General features: G+C 40.0%; 1 long non-coding RNA gene across 1 annotated transcript in view; it reads right to left on the bottom strand.

Annotated features, from left to right (window-relative positions):
- Positions 1 to 305: 305 nt before the first annotated feature.
- LOC141278484 (uncharacterized) overlaps positions 306 to 16,967 on the bottom strand; it is a 28,664-nt gene continuing 12,002 nt past the window's right edge. Inside the window, exon 3 of the long non-coding RNA XR_012331241.1 lies at positions 306 to 382. This is a non-coding gene — a long non-coding RNA (uncharacterized lncRNA). The remainder of the gene's footprint in view (positions 383 to 16,967) is intronic.

The raw sequence follows: 16,967 nt of genomic DNA, 5'->3' as shown, positions 1-16,967 counted from the left end.
ATTTCAGCAAAGCAGATACTCAGTGCTTAATGGCAACTGAAGCAAGGTGTGATAAGGATGAAGGGGAGACAGGTGCACCACTGGAGCAGCCGCCCCAGTAGCCTTGGAAGAACTGAAAACAAGAGGTAAAAGGCATGTTTGCTTGATACTTTCCCTAAGCTACTAGTGTGACCCAAGGGGTTCTACAGGAATGGTTTAGCACTTGCTGCAGCCCAAATATGGTCAGCAAGACCCAGCTCTGCAATCACTGGAAGAGGACAACCAATGATGGCTGTCAGTGACCTTCTTAGTAGCAGTTTTCCTTTGTGCCTTCAATAGATTCACTGGTTTGCAGTTAGCTCCTTGGCAGGACTGTTCTTCCCCTCTCTGCCATAGAGATAGGCTGGAAAAGAGAGGGTGGTATCAACTACTGAAGCAGGTGGATACCACAAGTGTTTTAAAAATACTAAATAGCGCTTCCTTGGTGGCGCAGTGGTTGAGAGTCCGCCTGCCGATGCAGGGGACGCGGGTTTGTGCCCCGGTCTGGGAAGATCCCACACGCTGCGGAGCGGCTGGGCCCGTGAGCCATGGCCACTGAGCCTGTGCGTCCGGAGCCTGTGCTCCGCAACGGGAGAGGCCACAGCAGTGAGAGGCCCGCGTATCGCAAAAAAAAAAAAAAAAATTAAATAATATTAAAATTCAAAAACTAAAAAGCAAATGGCTTCCAAATATATTTTCCACTGCCTGGAGGCAATGTAACAGAAAGGCTAAAAGCAAGCCCAGATTTTGTGTCTCAGCATGCACCAGCTGTAGAAGTCAGTTACCTATCCTCTCTCAGCCTCATTTTCTCATCTGAAAAGTGACACTGAGCAATTACTACCTCATAGAATTGTTGTACCTCTTAAATGAGATAAAATACACAAAGAGCTGAGGTTAACACACTTGTGCTTATCTTAAATCCTAGTTATTATTATATTATCATAAACTAGGTAGTTAGAAGTTAAAGAGATGAAATTATTATTGTGATACATGTGAGACAATTAGAGCTCAGAAATGTTGAAGTACATTTTATTATTCCTTGAGTCAGTGCTCACAAAACTCCAGGCTTGGCTACTTCTGTCAGAAGGAAAATGGTGATAACTAGTTTCATTTTTCGGTGTCTTACATGCTCTCCTATATATGATGTTTCATTTTATCATGCCACAGGATTCCTTTGGACCTAAAGAACATTGAACCACCCCTTCATTATTTAGCAAATATGCCTTCTATCAGGGCACCTCATGTTATGCACTTGAGATATAATCATGACAGAAACACTGACCCTGTCCTCCTGGGGGATTACTGTCTGATCCACAGGTATATCCTCTGCAGAGTACCTTGGAGCTCTTTTGTTTACTGGGAAAAGATGTTTACTTTTCCCAGGAAAGATGAGTAAGATGTTTACTTGCTCATCTGTTTACTGCAGAGATGTTGTAGTAGGTATGATATTTGAGGCAACAAAAGGAGGTAACTTTATTTTTCTATAAATGAACTTAGTTTCTATCTTGAGATCTCATTCTGTCAGGTAGTAAAAAGGTAATCTTGGGTAGTTTGGAGTGAACTCCCCATCATCTCAGGGTTTCTTCCTTTGCTCTTTCCCATGAAGTTTCATTTCCTTCCCTGGACTACGTAGCCTTAAGCTATCTGGTCAGGAGAATTGTCTTGTCCCTGGTACTTACTGAAAGATTTATTATCACATTGTCACCTCCACCATCACTACGCTCTTAACACCAAAGACTGCAGGGTCATCCACCTTTCCACCTGATATCTAGCTGCACAGTCATCCTTGCCTCAAGACTTCATCAAGTCTATCAGGCCTCCTACCTGTCCTTTACACCCTTCCCAGATTTACAAAAAAAACTGCTGACCCATTCTGAGGCTGTCTCAGGACCTCTCTGTTCAGTACCCCTTGAAACTCTCTTTCGTGGAGATTTGACATAATGATAATACAGGAAAATATCTGTAAAGCTGCCTTGCCCAGGGCTCCCAGAAAACAAGCGAGTACAGGGCTCCTTTACTCTCATATCCTGAATCTGTAAAAGAATTCTATTGATCTCACCAACCTGAGGAGGCAGAGGTAGGGTCTTCTCTCAGAGATCCATACCAGCAACTCCTATTGTTTTTATTCCCTCAGTTTCACTGTTTATATTGTACTCCTCTAGAGCTCTTCCCTTTCCCTCCAAATCATAGAGTTTTCACCTCCACTGATGCAGGAAAAATTTGTATCAGGAAGCATTTATCCAACTCTGTTGCTTTATTCAAGGTCCTTAGCTTCTGAAGCTCAAAAGTCAATAAATAAATGTTTTCTTTATTTTACCTACTTGGTGAGTTTATGTATTATGTCTAGATATCCCAATGAAATAACGATACGGGGCAAAATAAATTTCCAAGGGTGAAACAATGACAAACTCTTATTCTGCTATAACGTTAAGAGGAAGAGTCCTCTTTGAGAAAAGGGAGCATGTGTGATAATACCTGCAGTCAGAGGAGCCAGGTCCATATCTTCATGTCCAGATAATGATGGGATATTTTCTCAACACTAAATCTTAAGTCTGATCTCTATACCGAATGCTAGGGGTTGAATTGTGTCTCCCCAGAAAGATATGTTAAAGTCCTTACCCTGGTACCTCTGGATAAAATCTTATTTGGAAATAGGGTCTTTGCAAATGTAATCAAGTTAAGATGAGTTCATTAGGGTGGGACCTAATCCCAGATGACTGCTGTCCTTATAAGAAGAGGAGAATAGACATGGAAACATAGGCACACAAGGGGAGAACACCATGCGGTAATGGAAACAGAGACTGATGAACTATAGCCGTAAGCCAAGAAATGCCAACAATTGGCAGCCTCCACCAGAAGCCAGGAAGAGGCAAGGAACGATTCTTCCCTAGAGCCTTTGGGGGGATCATGGCCCTTTTGACACACTGACTTTGGATTTCTGTAAGACAATACATTTCTGTTCCTTTAAGTCATCTGTTTGTGATATTTTGTTACGCCAGCCCTAGGAAGCCCATGTAGCAACTAAACTCAGCACCTCAAGGGTTGCTCATTTGAAAGGATGTAAGTTTCAAAAAAAATTGGCTCATATTATTTAAGTTCTCTTGACACTTCACTAATTTCTAGAAAACTGAAAAGAGCCCTAGACAAATCCAGCAAACTAATTTTAACCATGTCTCCTCTGGGCTACATTGCTTGAAATCCTGTGTTGAGTCCTAAGGCATCTGAGGAAGACAAGAGGTGAGACAGAGGCGGCTCTAGAATTCAGTTGGAGTTGTTTTGGGTGGCCACAGTTTTGATCCCTGGGAGAAGGTGGGGAGAGTGTGTCTGCAGTAGCAAAAAAGGGCCCAAAATTCTATATAAAAGGAATGGCCAGAATCAAAAATGTACGACACATCACAGACCCTAAAGAGGAAACAGGTTTGGGAGGCAAATGCTCAAAATAAACTTTGAAGCAGGGCTTCCCTGGTGACGCAGTGGTTGAGGGTCCGCCTGACGATGCAGTGGACACGGGTTCGTGCCCCGGTCCGGGAAGATCCCACATGCCGCGGAGCGGCTGGGCCCGTGAGCCATGGCCGCTGAGCCTGCGCGTCCGGAGCCTGTGCTCCGCAACGGGAGAGGCCCCAACAGTGAGAGGCCCGCGTACCGCAAAAAAATAAATAAATAAACTTTGAAGCAGATGCCAAGGAAGAAGGAGACTTCACCTGAGCCTGTGAGGTGAAGGCAGCTGTGACACACACTAAGCTCTGTCAGATACCCTCGCTTGCTGGGTTCTGCCATTCCCTGATGGGTCTTTCACTTCTCTCAGGTCCAAAACCTGGACGTTTGGCTCATAGGAGTACACCATCCTCAGAAAAAGTTCTCATGCTTCCTGAGCCCCAGAGACTAATTTCTACAAAAGTGCCACTTTATTTATTAATTTTCTGTGAGAAATATACTGCTCATTGATGCCTTCTCTTCCCACTGGGAAAAACTACTTGAGAAAACTAAATAAATTTCCAAAGCTATTAGTGAAACAAAACTAAAACACAGGAAATTACATGGCTGTGAGGAATTTTTTATCAGACTGTACATTCTGATGAATCATCTCTCTCCACAGAAGGGATACACCTGTCAAGAGAAAAGCCATGGTTGTGATAGACCCCAAAGGTCCCTTCCCATAAAAGCCCTCCCCTGACTTCTACCCAGCAATACTGGATACAGAACCTACATCCTTTTAAAGCATGTTTTTCTGTCTTTTGTATATACTTCAGGGATTGGTACAGATATTTTTAATTATATTTATTTTTACTGGCTTATATTTGAAACATACCAAACATGTAAGCATCAATAATGAGGGTACATGTTTCCAGATATAGGTATGTGGTACTTTCATGACTTCACAGGTGCTCTTTAAGACCCACTTGGGACCACAGTTCTCTTTTTCCAAAATGTAACTATCAAATAAGGACAAAGTAAATAAATGCTTCACTCTCAGGAGGAATTTTCGTCTAGCTGCCATAGCCTGATGGGTCACCTCTTCCATTCTACAGATAATTCTGTTTACAAACCAAGGCTGGTCATCAGGAATTTGAATGCACTCTCTCCAAGATGGTTCCAAATAGACTTTGGCTAATCTTTATTTTCAGAGTCTGGACTGAGGGAGTAAATTTTTTCAGAAGAATTAACATAACATCTAAATTATTGGAGCACCTCAAGGCTCACTCATGGGGCCCCTTTACTTTACTTTTTAAACTCTCCACCTGGGTAGTATCATAGAGTCCCATCACCTTAAATACTGTATATGTGCTGATGGATATATTGCTCTATGTCTGACCTCTCCAATAAACTCAGACTTCTATATCCAACTCTCTGCTTGACATTTCCATTTGGTTGCTGCCCTGCAATTCAACTTTACATTTCCAAATCAGAAATCATGATCCACAATACTCTCCCTGCCAAAACTGTACCTACTCTGATATTCTCCATCTCGGTAAATTACACCTCCATCCATCCATTTCACCTGTCCTAAAACTCAGGTGTACCCCAGATACCATTGCTAAGCAATTCCAGTCAATTATACTTCCTAATTATATCACCCTCCTAGTTATTCCTCTGTGACACCATCATCTATCACCTAGACTTCCTACAATAACCTCCTTTTACCTTATAGTACATTTTCCACTCATTCACCAGAGTGATTTTTTTTATTTAAAACATCAGGTCATTACTAAAAAATCCTCCAGTTGCTTCCATTTGTCCATAAAATAAAATCATAATCCCATTCTCAACATATGGCATTACATGACCTGGCCTCTACCTATCTCTCTGACAGAAACCCCTTTAATTTAACACTTCTATTCTTGGCTAAAATGAACTTGTTCCTGCCTCAGGGCATTGACACATGCTGTTTCCTTTGTCTAGAATGTCCTTGTTTACTGCTACATTGCTGAGGGTGACACACTAGTGTCAGTTTGTCTGGCAGTTCCCCAGTTTTAGCACACAAAGCCCTGTGTCTTCAGAACTGCTTCAGTCCCAGGCAGACTGGAAAGGCTGTTTACCCTATGACTGAGTGTATGTACTCAATAAATATTTCTCAAATAAATGCATTTAGTGACGATGTCAGTAAAAGTAATTTTTGAATACTGAGGACAGTAATTCCCTGTTATGGAAAAAAACTATTCAACTTAACAAAAGCTCCAGGCTGCTCTAACTATTAATGAAATTTTAAAATAGTTTGCAAAGGTAAAAATTTAAACTGGTTGTCTACAGTTTCACTGAGAAATGGAGAAATTAAAATAAGTTTAGGACAAAATATTCAAAATTAAAATATGGTCCTGGGATTAAGGAAAACTAATGGAAAAAACAAATCAACCCATCAAAAATGTTTATATTGGAAACTATAACTAGACCTGCATTTCCTAAAATGTGGTCTGATGAAATGGTCCTATAATATGCAAGAAGGGAGAAAAAGTTGGGGATGCAGAAGACACAACATCTCCCTCGTGGAAGTTCACAATACATATTAGTGTATTTGAGGGCTCTGAGAAGTCAGAGAGCAGGGACAACTTCTCAGCATTGATAAACCCAGAATTTTACATATTGGACTATAGAATTCCTTTTATTTGTAACATTTATTTATACACTACAGCATTTAGGCATACATTTTGAGAAATGCTGCCATAAACCACAGAGTCCCAACCATCAACCAGAATGCACTAAGAAATTTCAAAGCCTAACCCGGTAGATATGCAAGCTCTGTCCCAATCTGTCTCTTCGTGGTTTGCAAAGATTTGCAGCAGGTAAAGAAGTGCTAATGGCAGCACCACTCCTTTAAGATGGCCTTACTAGGACTTCCCTGGCGGTCCAGTGGCTAAGACTCTGTGCTCCCCAATGCAGGGGGCCCAGGTTCGATCCCTGGTCAGGGAACTAGATCCCACATGCATGCCACAACTAAGAGCTCGCATGCTGTAACTAAAGATCTCGCATGCCGCAACCAAGACCCAACACAGTCTAAATAAATAAATATTTTAAAAAAGAAAGAACAACCAACCATTAAAAAAAAACCCAACTGGCTGGACATGGCCTATTCTTTAAGATAGGCTTACTGTCAGCACCTCCAGCCCTGTGATCTGAAGTCTAAAAGAAATTAAGGCAGCTCTTCATGAAAAGTAGGCACAATGGAACCCTCACCATCTGGAAACAAATGATGTGGAAATTATAAGCAATTTGATTGTGAGGAGGCTGATGTTTAGCTAAAGCTCTATCAAAAGAAGTTAAAGGTCAGTTTGAAGATTCAAAAGAAGATTAAACATATATAGTACACTGCTCATAATTAAGTTCAAAACCATAGTAATGTGATGGGTTATTATTATTTATTAATAAAATTATCAAGCCATATAACTGAGCATCATCAAAGATTTGTGGAGGGTCACCAAAAAAGACAGAACGACCATTTTGGAAGGACCTAGTATTCAATTAAAAAAAAGGAAGGAGGGCTTCCCTGGTGGCGCAGTGGTTGAGCGTCCGCCTGCCGATGCAGGGGACACGGGTTCGTGCCCCAGTCCGGGAAGATCCCTCATGCCGTGGAGCGGCTAGGCCCATGAGCCATGGCCGCTGAGCCTGCGCGTCTGGAGCCTGCGCGTCCGGAGCCTGTGCTCCATCCGCAACGGGAGAGGCCACAACAGTGAGAGGCCCGCGCACCGCAGGAAAAAAAAAAAAAAAAAAAAAAGGAAGGAATCAAGATATAATTTGAGGGTGGCATTTACTAAATTAAGCTTTGATTAATAGAGCACACAATTCAGGGAAATCACTTGGGATAAGGCATATTTTAAAGAATTACACATTGGAATAAAATAACATATATAATGTATAAACATTTTCTATTTCTAAGGGAAGTACAAAAAGTATCAGTAAACTTTTTTGTCTGAAGACTGGAGAATGAAGGATAAAATGGTGGTAAACAAAAAGTGATACATAAAATGGATTGCTATTTCCAGGGAAAGCTAAGTGACTTAAAATTCAGAATGAGTAATAGATTATTGTAAATATTTTAAGGGGGAAGAAAAAGAGTCCACGTAAGCTCCTTAATAAATTAGGACTATTAAATCCATAATGGGTAAAATGCTGAGCCACTGAATTTGTTTTAATTGTCTTTTAGGTAAAAAAATGGAAGGAAGCTTTCAGGAGAGAGAAGATTCAATATGAGAATTATGTGGTTCCTTTGGGAAGATGAGGGGTACGTACTAAGAGGAGTAAGGTGATGGTAGGGATGGGGGAGAAGGGGGTGTGTTTAGTACAAACTTCATTTATTTGGCTTCCTCAGAACTCTAACTTTTGACTGTTGAAACTGATTCTCAGTTGCCCAGTTCCCCATAAACTATGTGGAGGACAGGGTTTGCTAAGCAAATTACTAGTGTAAACACAATTTAAAAACTATTGTTTAAACAAATCTGGCAGGTTCTTTGCTTGGCAACCTTTGGGTAGCCATTAGCCGGAGTTACTTATTAACCTGCTCCATCTGTTCTTTTCTCTTCACAGTCTCTCCCTTGGAGAGTGAGCGCATCTATGCTTGTGACTCTCACTATCACCTCGCTGCTAATGGCTCCCAAAACTTTCCTATCTATCTCTCAATCCTTCCCAAGTGCTAGCCTCACAAGTTCAAAAGCTAAACCAAAATCTGTGCGTATAAAGCCAAATTCATTGTGCTTTTCCCCAACACTGCCACCTGCCCTAATTTCCCTACCTTTGTCAACGGCACCATCCTTCTGCCAAGCAATCAGTCTTAATAACTTGGAGCAACTTAGAATTACTTTTATCCTCATAGCTCACATGTAGTAAGTTCCCAAAGTCTCCATTCCAATAACCCCACCCTAGGCTATAGACCCTATAGACTCATTACTGAAATGCCACCTGGGGTCTCTGATCTTACTTTTCCCCAACATACACACTTCCCTATGTATAGCTTTAGTTGCGTCAGTCCCCTCATCGAAAACTGTCATTTCCTTCCTACACCATGCTTATGAGATAGTTAGTGTAACAAAGGCAATAAAAGCGTGGATTCTGGGGGCTTCCCTGGTGGCGCAGTGGTTGAGAGTCCGCCTGCCGATGAAGGGGACACGGGTTTGTGCCCCGGTCCGGGAGGATCCCACATGCCGCGGAGCGGCTAGGCCCGTGAGCCATGGCTGCTGGGCCTGTGCGTCTGGAGCCTGTGCTCCACAACGGGAGAGGCCACAACAGTGAGAGGCCCGCGTACCACAAAAAAAAAAAAAAAAAAAAAAAAAGCGTGGATTCTGGAGCCAGACTACTTGAATTCAAAGGCCAACTCTGCAACATCTTTGCTGTAAGGCCTTTGGCAAGTGAGTCAAACCTTCTGTGCTTCCGTTTCCTCCTCTGTAAAATGATAATAATAATTATACCATAGTCTTATAACAAGGATTAAATGGGTTAATATATTAAAAGCATTTAGAATAATGCCTGGCACACAGTTAATGTGCAATAAATATTAGCTATCATCATTATAACAAAATGCATCTGTTTCATTTTCAAGTTTCCCTAAATCAAACTTCATCTCGGCCTAATAGTCCTATTTCAGGTGGTTTTACAACATGAACTCCCATGCATTATGCTGGCCACTTCACTATTAGATAAGAACATGTGATTTCTTGCCTCCATGCCCTCCTTCCAGGGAATATCTTATGTTTCCCAACCCCCCAAAACCCACTGGCTCCCATCGACCCCCACCACAGCACCTCCAGCCTGATGGGTCAGTCCGCTTGCTGAGATTCCCCAAGCATTTATGGGTAACAGTTTGAATTTTAATTACACAGTCGTTTATAAGAGTTCACTCTTGGTTCCTTTGTACGATTCTTGCTTTTCTTGCTTTACAGCATGGGCGATGTAAAAAGCTCTGGACTGGGGGGCTTCCCTGGTGGCGCAGTGGTTGAGAATCTGCCTGCTAATGCAGGGGACACAGGTTCGAGCCCTGGTCTGGGAGGATCCCACATGTCGCGGAGTAACTAGGCCTGTGAGCCACAACTACTGAGCCTGCACGTCTGGAGCTTGTGCTCTGCAGCAAGAGAGGCCGCGATAGTGAGAGGCCCGCGCACCGTGATGAAGAGTGGCCCCCGCTTGCCACAACTAGAGAAAGCCCTCGCACAGAAACGAAGACCCAACGCAGCAAAAATAAATTAATTAATAAACTCCTAACCCCAACATAAAAAAAAAAAAAAAAGCCCTGGACTGGAGTCAAACAAACTACCTTTACGACCTCAGCCAGTAATTCAAGCATGTGTTCCTTATTGCTTCTATTCACCACACAGTACCTGGCATATCATGAGCACTTGATAAATATATGATAGGTAAGTGAATGAATGAAGAAAAACAAAAAGGAAGTATCGAGGGGTATATCACCAAAAAGATGCATTTCAGCTAACGTTCAAGAGATGCAGTCTGTAGTCTGTCTTTTCTCTTTGCTGTATCTCAGAACAGTGCTGAGAAAGCAAAGGAGGAGCAGCAGGGAAGGAGGGATTGATCAACGACTTCGTGATAGGCAGTTTACTTATATGATCTCATTTAATCCCCTGTGGAGTGGGTGTTAGTAACATCGTTTTATAAAGAAAGAGTTTACATTCAGAACTATGAATAAAACTGGAAAAGGGCACTTCACTGGAAAACCCATTTCTTTCAACTACCCCGGACTACTTCTCTCATACATACTTGGCAATAAATAATTCTGTAAGTTCAGTTTACTGTGTATACTTGAAAATAAAGGTCACAAGTATTTTAAAATATGCATATTTTTTCATGCTATCCTATACGCTCTATAATATTTAGGGAATTAATGTTTTCTGGTTCAGAAATTTTAACAACTTATTCATAATTTTCCCCAATATTTTCCAAATTGGTAAATTTTCAGTGAACTTAATAAGCTAAAATGCATGTTGGTTTATGCTCTTTTGTATCCTTATCTGATTTCCTTAAACATCTGCATCTGATTTACTAGGCATCACTAATTAGAGCACCAGCTATCAGTTAAATAAACTGATCTTCAGGTTGCAAACCAATTTAGTGATTATTACTTAAATACAAGTTTTGAAGAAATTACATAATTCACTCTATAAGCCACCAATAGCTTAAAAATTAGACGAATTAAAGAAACAAATGCCAATAAGTTACAAAAGAGAAATTCAAATAAGCTATACAATATGTTTAAAACAAAAGCAACAGTAGCAATTACCATTAATGTAAGCAGAGATAGCATTGGACATGGAGTCAAAGAAGCCGAGCGTGCAGACTAGCTGAGCCATTCCCTGACTATGTAACATTGGACAAAGCACTTTACCTCTCTCACTAAATCTCAAGTCACTCATTTACAAGATATATTATCTAATTTTCATGTGTGCATATATGTGTGTACTATTTACCCTCTTCATCAATACATAAAATAAAATAATTTACAAATATAAATATATTAATAAGATTACATTTATAATATCCATATGTTTGATTTGTAAAGCATAAAGGGATATTAAATAGCAAACACTAATATAAATATTAATTGAAAGATGAGAATTTCTAGAAGAAAATAATATAAAAGCTTTATATATCAATAAGATTTTTTTAAAACAATGCAATCAAATACAATGAATTTTTTAAAGTCATTATTTAAAGTCATTATCGGAAAGTAATACAACAAGACTTCTTGAAACAAGGCTACCAAATTTTTGCAGGGAAATATTCAGTTTGACATGACTCAATATTACACAGCGTGAAAATCATTTAAAGGACGTTTTCAAATGGTGAGAAACAGAAGTTTTAAGAGGAAGAATTTTATAAAATAATGTAACTCATAGAGCTGGATTCAAGTTGTTTTTGACCTTCAAATAATCTTAAAGAATATTGCCAGGTTCTGTCCTCAAACACAAGGAATACCAATGTAGATAGCAAGAGAAAAATAATAAATGTCTTTTGCATGCAATGTCACAGTCAGGAAGAGCACAGAGGAGTCCCAAACTCTAAGTGCCACTTTAAGTGATGTGAACTTCAATTCAAATAGTAGGGAATTTATCAGAAGTATTTCCCATGATTCATCTTTGTATCATTTCTCAGTATAAGCCACCCTATTTAATCTCATCATCTCTTCAGCCTATTCTTTTGAATATTTCCTCCTTAAAAGTAGGGGAAAAGAAGGAAATTAACATTCATGTCTAGATCTCTTCTCTATTGTCAACCCTTCAAATTACAGTAGTCATTGAGATCCTTTCTTCATTTGCTGAACAGCAAAGACTCGTGAGAACTGAACAATTGTTGGTGGAAAGTTCACGGTCATCCAGAGTTTATAACATTTCTACTTGCTCTGGAAGTCGTACCTATCCATTTAAAAAAGATATTCAAGAAAGTCTGTTTCATAAAGGTTATGGGTATTTTTGTGAGAAAAAGAAAGAGAGGAACATAATTTGCATTCATCAAAATATAGTTTTTATAATGTATCCTTTCAAGTTTTTGTCTCAGATTTTATTCTGAAGGGAAAAAGACTTAGCAGCCAACTCAAGCACAGTTGAGTGCTATAGCTGTGCCCATAAAGGAGGATGTGAATTAAGAAGGAAAAGCACCAAATGGCCAGTCTATGAAAAATAAGGGAAAGGAAGGAACAAGGACCTGAGAAATAGTTGGCAAGAGCAGAGGAGAAAGAATTGACTAAACCTCCTCCCACACATCACCGTTAGCAGCTGATCATGCCCTTTGTTTTCCTTCACAAGGAGAAGGCACATTTTGCTCATTAAATCATCTGCTAGTGGCTTTGTTGTTACTTGAAAAAACAAAAACTTATTTGTGTTGAAAGTAACAAGATGGATTCATGCATGGCAAATAGCTTACCTGAGACTCTTTCCAAAATGCAGATGGAAAGAAACGTTCTGGCAGAAGTAGGATACATGAGTCAATTCAATAATTCATGATTTAAAGACTTAAACATAAAGTTTTTAGGTAGTGCCACTTGCATAAATGAGCAGGTCAATTCTGGATATCTTTTTGGAAAACAGTGATGTCTTTTTTAACTTGTATACCAGGTTGGTCTATTATAGCATCCTTCCCATCTATAGTTTTCTACCCTGCTTGAACTGTAAGTTGAAATTGTCTAGAATAGCATCCTCCTTGTCTGATCATAAGAACCCGCAGTGATACTTGTTAAAAACACAGCTTCCGCAGCCCCATTCCAAAGCTACTGAATCAGAAACTTTCCCAGAGAATTTTTAATCCCCAGGTAACTTTGATGATCAGTAAATTCTGGCTAACTGCCAGTGAACATTACTGTGATCCTCCCTGACCTTGATTCTGTATCCTCCTGTCCCTTCTCCCCAAATGTACACATCAAGGTAAAGGAGCCAAAATCATATAACTTTAATTCAAACTGGTTGTCTATGCTCTCGGAATAATTTCATCACTATTTTCTTCTCACCATATGTCAAAGAATCTTAATATTAGAGTTATGAATATCTTTTTCTAACAGATAGAACTTATAATACTAGTAAGTATCAAATCATATGTTCTAACTCACATCCTTGAAACCATTCAAGATAAGAGGGCATGGGGAGCAACGCATGAGGAGGAAGCAAACAATTATAGACCAGGCTTTTTTTCTCTGCCTGGCATGAGCCAGAGGTTGGAATGAGAAGCCCATTCCATGTCACAAAGTGAAAGTATACAAGGTTGACTGAGGTTAAAGACTTGTAGAAAAAGGTCTGAACAACAACTTTAAAGAGACGATACAGATCCCTGGTACACAAGTAACCATAGATGGTTCAAGAGACTAACTGCTTCAGATGTCTGTCTGTAACCACGAAAGTTTCTAAGTCAAGATAGTAATTATCTTTCCTATGCTTAAAAATTTCCAAAAGCAGGGACTTGCTGGGATCACTGTTCTATCATCTCTATAGCATAACTGTTTCTTATGTATAATGGACAGTAATTTCTCACCAAAGTTCAAATTTCTCACCAAATTTCTCACCAAAGTTCAAAAAAACAAGGTTTTTTCACTTGGGCATATTATCATTATAAGATGAATAGTGAGGAATTCCAGGGAAAAAATAGCCACAACCAGCTATCAAATTCAATGGCCATCTGAATTCTCCCTATAAGGTTTCTTCAAAGTAAGCACTTAGCTTTGGTTTGAATGTTTCCAGCAAGGTGGCCTGTTCATCTTTTGCCACCCCGATTAGAAAGCCCCTTATTATTCTAAGTTACATAAGTCCATCTCCCCCTAACTTTTGCCCATTTCTCCTAGTTCAACTCACTGAAGTCATCTCAAGAAGGTCTGATCCTGGGCTTCCCTGGTGGCACAGTGGTTGAGAGTCTGCCTGCCGATGCAGGTGACATGGGTTCGTGCCCCGGTCCGGGAAGATCCCACATGCCGCAGAGCGGGTGGGCCCATGAGCCATGGCCGCTGAGCCTGCATGTCCAGAGCCTGTGCTCCACAACAGTGAGAGGCCCGCCTACCGCAAAAAAAAAAAAAAAAAAAAAAAGAAGGTCTGATCCTTCTTCCATTTGACATTTCTTACAAATATTGGCATCAAATCAATTTGAAGCTTCTTATCTCCTGGTTAAAGTTCTCTTATAGCTTTGACTCTTCCATGTAAGATACCATGTTGATTGCTGCTTATCACACTATAGCTTGTCTTTGTCTTACAAATTGTGAAGACCAATAATATACCAAAAGAACTGCTGGAAGAGATCATCAAGAGGATGCGAAGGCCAGCTGACCCATAATAACCTGGACCCAGGCAATCAGAGTCTCCTCACCCCCAATTCTGTCCTTGGAATCTCTTGCCCACTGTTCTTACAGCTAGATCCATTTTCAAGGATGCACCTAGAGAGAGCAATGTGTTGTTGAGACCTTCTGGACTGGATATGTGACTGAACACCATTAAGGCCTCTATATAAATGTTCAACATTTTGGCAGATGGGTGCAGAGATCTACTCTCTCCTGGCTTCCCAAGACAAGCCCCCGTATGTACGGTTCCTCGTATTAAACTTACTGCCAACTAATCTAGAGTAGGCTGCCTCTTTCTTTTGCCTCTCCTTGTGTACATGTAGTGGAGGAGTAGTTTCAGATACCACCACAGGAACTCCCCAGGTTTTGAACCAACAGGAACACACTGTCACTTTCTTCATCTTTGTACTGTGCATCTAGCAATATATCTAAAATTACAATATTATTGTGTAGCCACGTTACATTGCTGCCTCACGTTGCACTTACTGTGATGCAGGATCCCTTCTTTACTCTGCTAAAGAAACATCTCCTACATTAGGTATTGTGAAGCTATCTTCGGACCCAAAAGCAAGAGCTCAAATTTGTTCATTTTGACAGACTCAGCCTTTACTTCAGCCTGTGAAGATCCTTTTGGTCCTGATTCTCTCATCTAGCATATTCACTATCATTCCCATCTTTGGGTCATCTATAAATCTAATAAAACATCATCTATATTTTAATAGATTAAAAACTCTGACAACACAAGGCTTAAGAAAATTGAGAGAAGCCCCACAGCAGGATAATTTGAAGCCACTCTTCATTACCCTTAGTTAGTAATGTAACCAGTTTCAAATCTTCTAATAATACTATCACTCTATTTTTCCATTGCATCCAGGAGGCTACCATGGAATGCCTTTTCCAGAAGGAATACAGATGGAGAAAATTTAGAGAAGCAGTAAAACATTATGATTAGCTGGGAATATCTAAATTACCTGATATCTTTTCAGGGGGAATTTTTAAAAGCTCAAAAGCTCAAACTTCAATAATCTTATACTCTATACTCCAAATGAATATTTAGTATTGATGCAACTTCCTTGCACTACTGCAAGTCTTCTGAAGAAAAAAACCTTAGTTCAGTGTCATTTGTTCATCAAAGAAATAGACAAATTTATCTAAAAAGAATGTGAAGCCCACACAGACATCAAGCATGCAAAGCAGAAATAGATTTTGGTTGATCTTATTGGCAAAGCAAAGACTCCTGAAAGCAATATGGTGTACTTTCCAAACTTATGCCAGAGTTCTGTGTATTAGCAGTTAATTTAAGAAAGCAGGATCTCTAGACACAAATAGAATTTAGAACCAAATAGTTCTCCATTTTCTCATGTGACAATATGACTTGTTCTCAAAACTAAGTGACGCAAACTCCATCTGGCAGTGAGTAGAGAGCCAGGCAGGTAGAGAAGCTAATGGTTCCTTCAGGTGGGTCTCTCCCTGGCATTCAAGTTCAGATATCCCACCCAGCTTTGAAGATTTCCCAAGTCCCTCAGAATCTGGGACTTCAATTCAGAAAGCTGATTCATCCATTATTCATCATTACTTCACACCAAATTTCTAAATTAGTATATGACCTGGAAAAAGAAACAGCTGGCTCCTTTCAATTTGAGGAGTTGTGCAATAATGTGATGGAAGGTAACACAATGTGACAGATCAAAGGAAGGGCACCATTTGAGATTTTGCAACTCAATTTGAGATTTCTTTTATTCCACACATAAAAAATCGAGTTGCCTACCACTCCTAAACACCCTAATCTTCATCTGTCAAGATAATAACTGTCAAGGGAAAAAATTGCATTAAAAACTGTTGTAAATTCCCACCATGCTTTCTAATACAAAGTTTGACATTCTTTCTGATGACTTCTTACTATGGACGAGAGCTGAGTTCTTATAATTTAGGTTTAAGGAGAAAGTGGTTTTACTAAGAGAAATGAAAAACGAGACCAGACCAAGTTAATCCCATGGTGCAAAGATCCCATTTCTTTCTTTTGGTCCTAAGAAGTATATTTCAAGGAAGTCTAATAGTTATATAACCAATGCCATTGTGTGGTTTTCAGCTGGATTTGTTTCTATAACAGGGTCATGCTCAGCCTGTAGCAGCACAAGTAATGAGTGAAATGCAAATGTTCAAAGTGTTTGCTGTTGCAAGTCAAAGAGAATCTGTTTACCGAGAGGAGAGCTGATCTGTGGAGTTCGGAGGAGAGAGGGCTCCCTGAGCCTGTAGAACCTAAGACTGCTGTTGTCAGTTCAAATAATAGGACCACACACAACTGTGTTAATTGCCAGGAGGCAGGTCTGAGAGGTTCTCTTAATTAGAATGAATGGATTTCTACCCAAATATTTCAGCCTATTGTCAGGGTTTCTATTGTCTTCCCTAAAGCTGCCTCATTTAAGAGCCTGGTTTGAACGTTATGTGCAGTGAATGTGAATGATCCCAAGCTGAGGGACCTCTGCAGACAAACTCAGGTAGTCTTATTACCAATGCTAATAACACTCTACTTGTCAAATGTTGGGCTGGGTTTCGACATCTCTGCACTGCTGCATGTTGTGTACAGATGTGCTAAGAGTCTTGAGTCACAGGGAGAATATCAACACCAAATCTTACCAGCAGGAAGGAAAGTTATACCACTGTGCAAAAAACGTAGTGTTGTGTGCTGTGAAGACTAGTGGAA

This window comes from Tursiops truncatus, chromosome 4 (assembly GCF_011762595.2).
Source record: "Tursiops truncatus isolate mTurTru1 chromosome 4, mTurTru1.mat.Y, whole genome shotgun sequence".
NCBI lineage: Eukaryota > Metazoa > Chordata > Mammalia > Artiodactyla > Delphinidae > Tursiops > Tursiops truncatus.
Note: the sequence above shows the minus strand (reverse complement) of the source record. Positions and strands in the feature narration are given on the sequence as shown.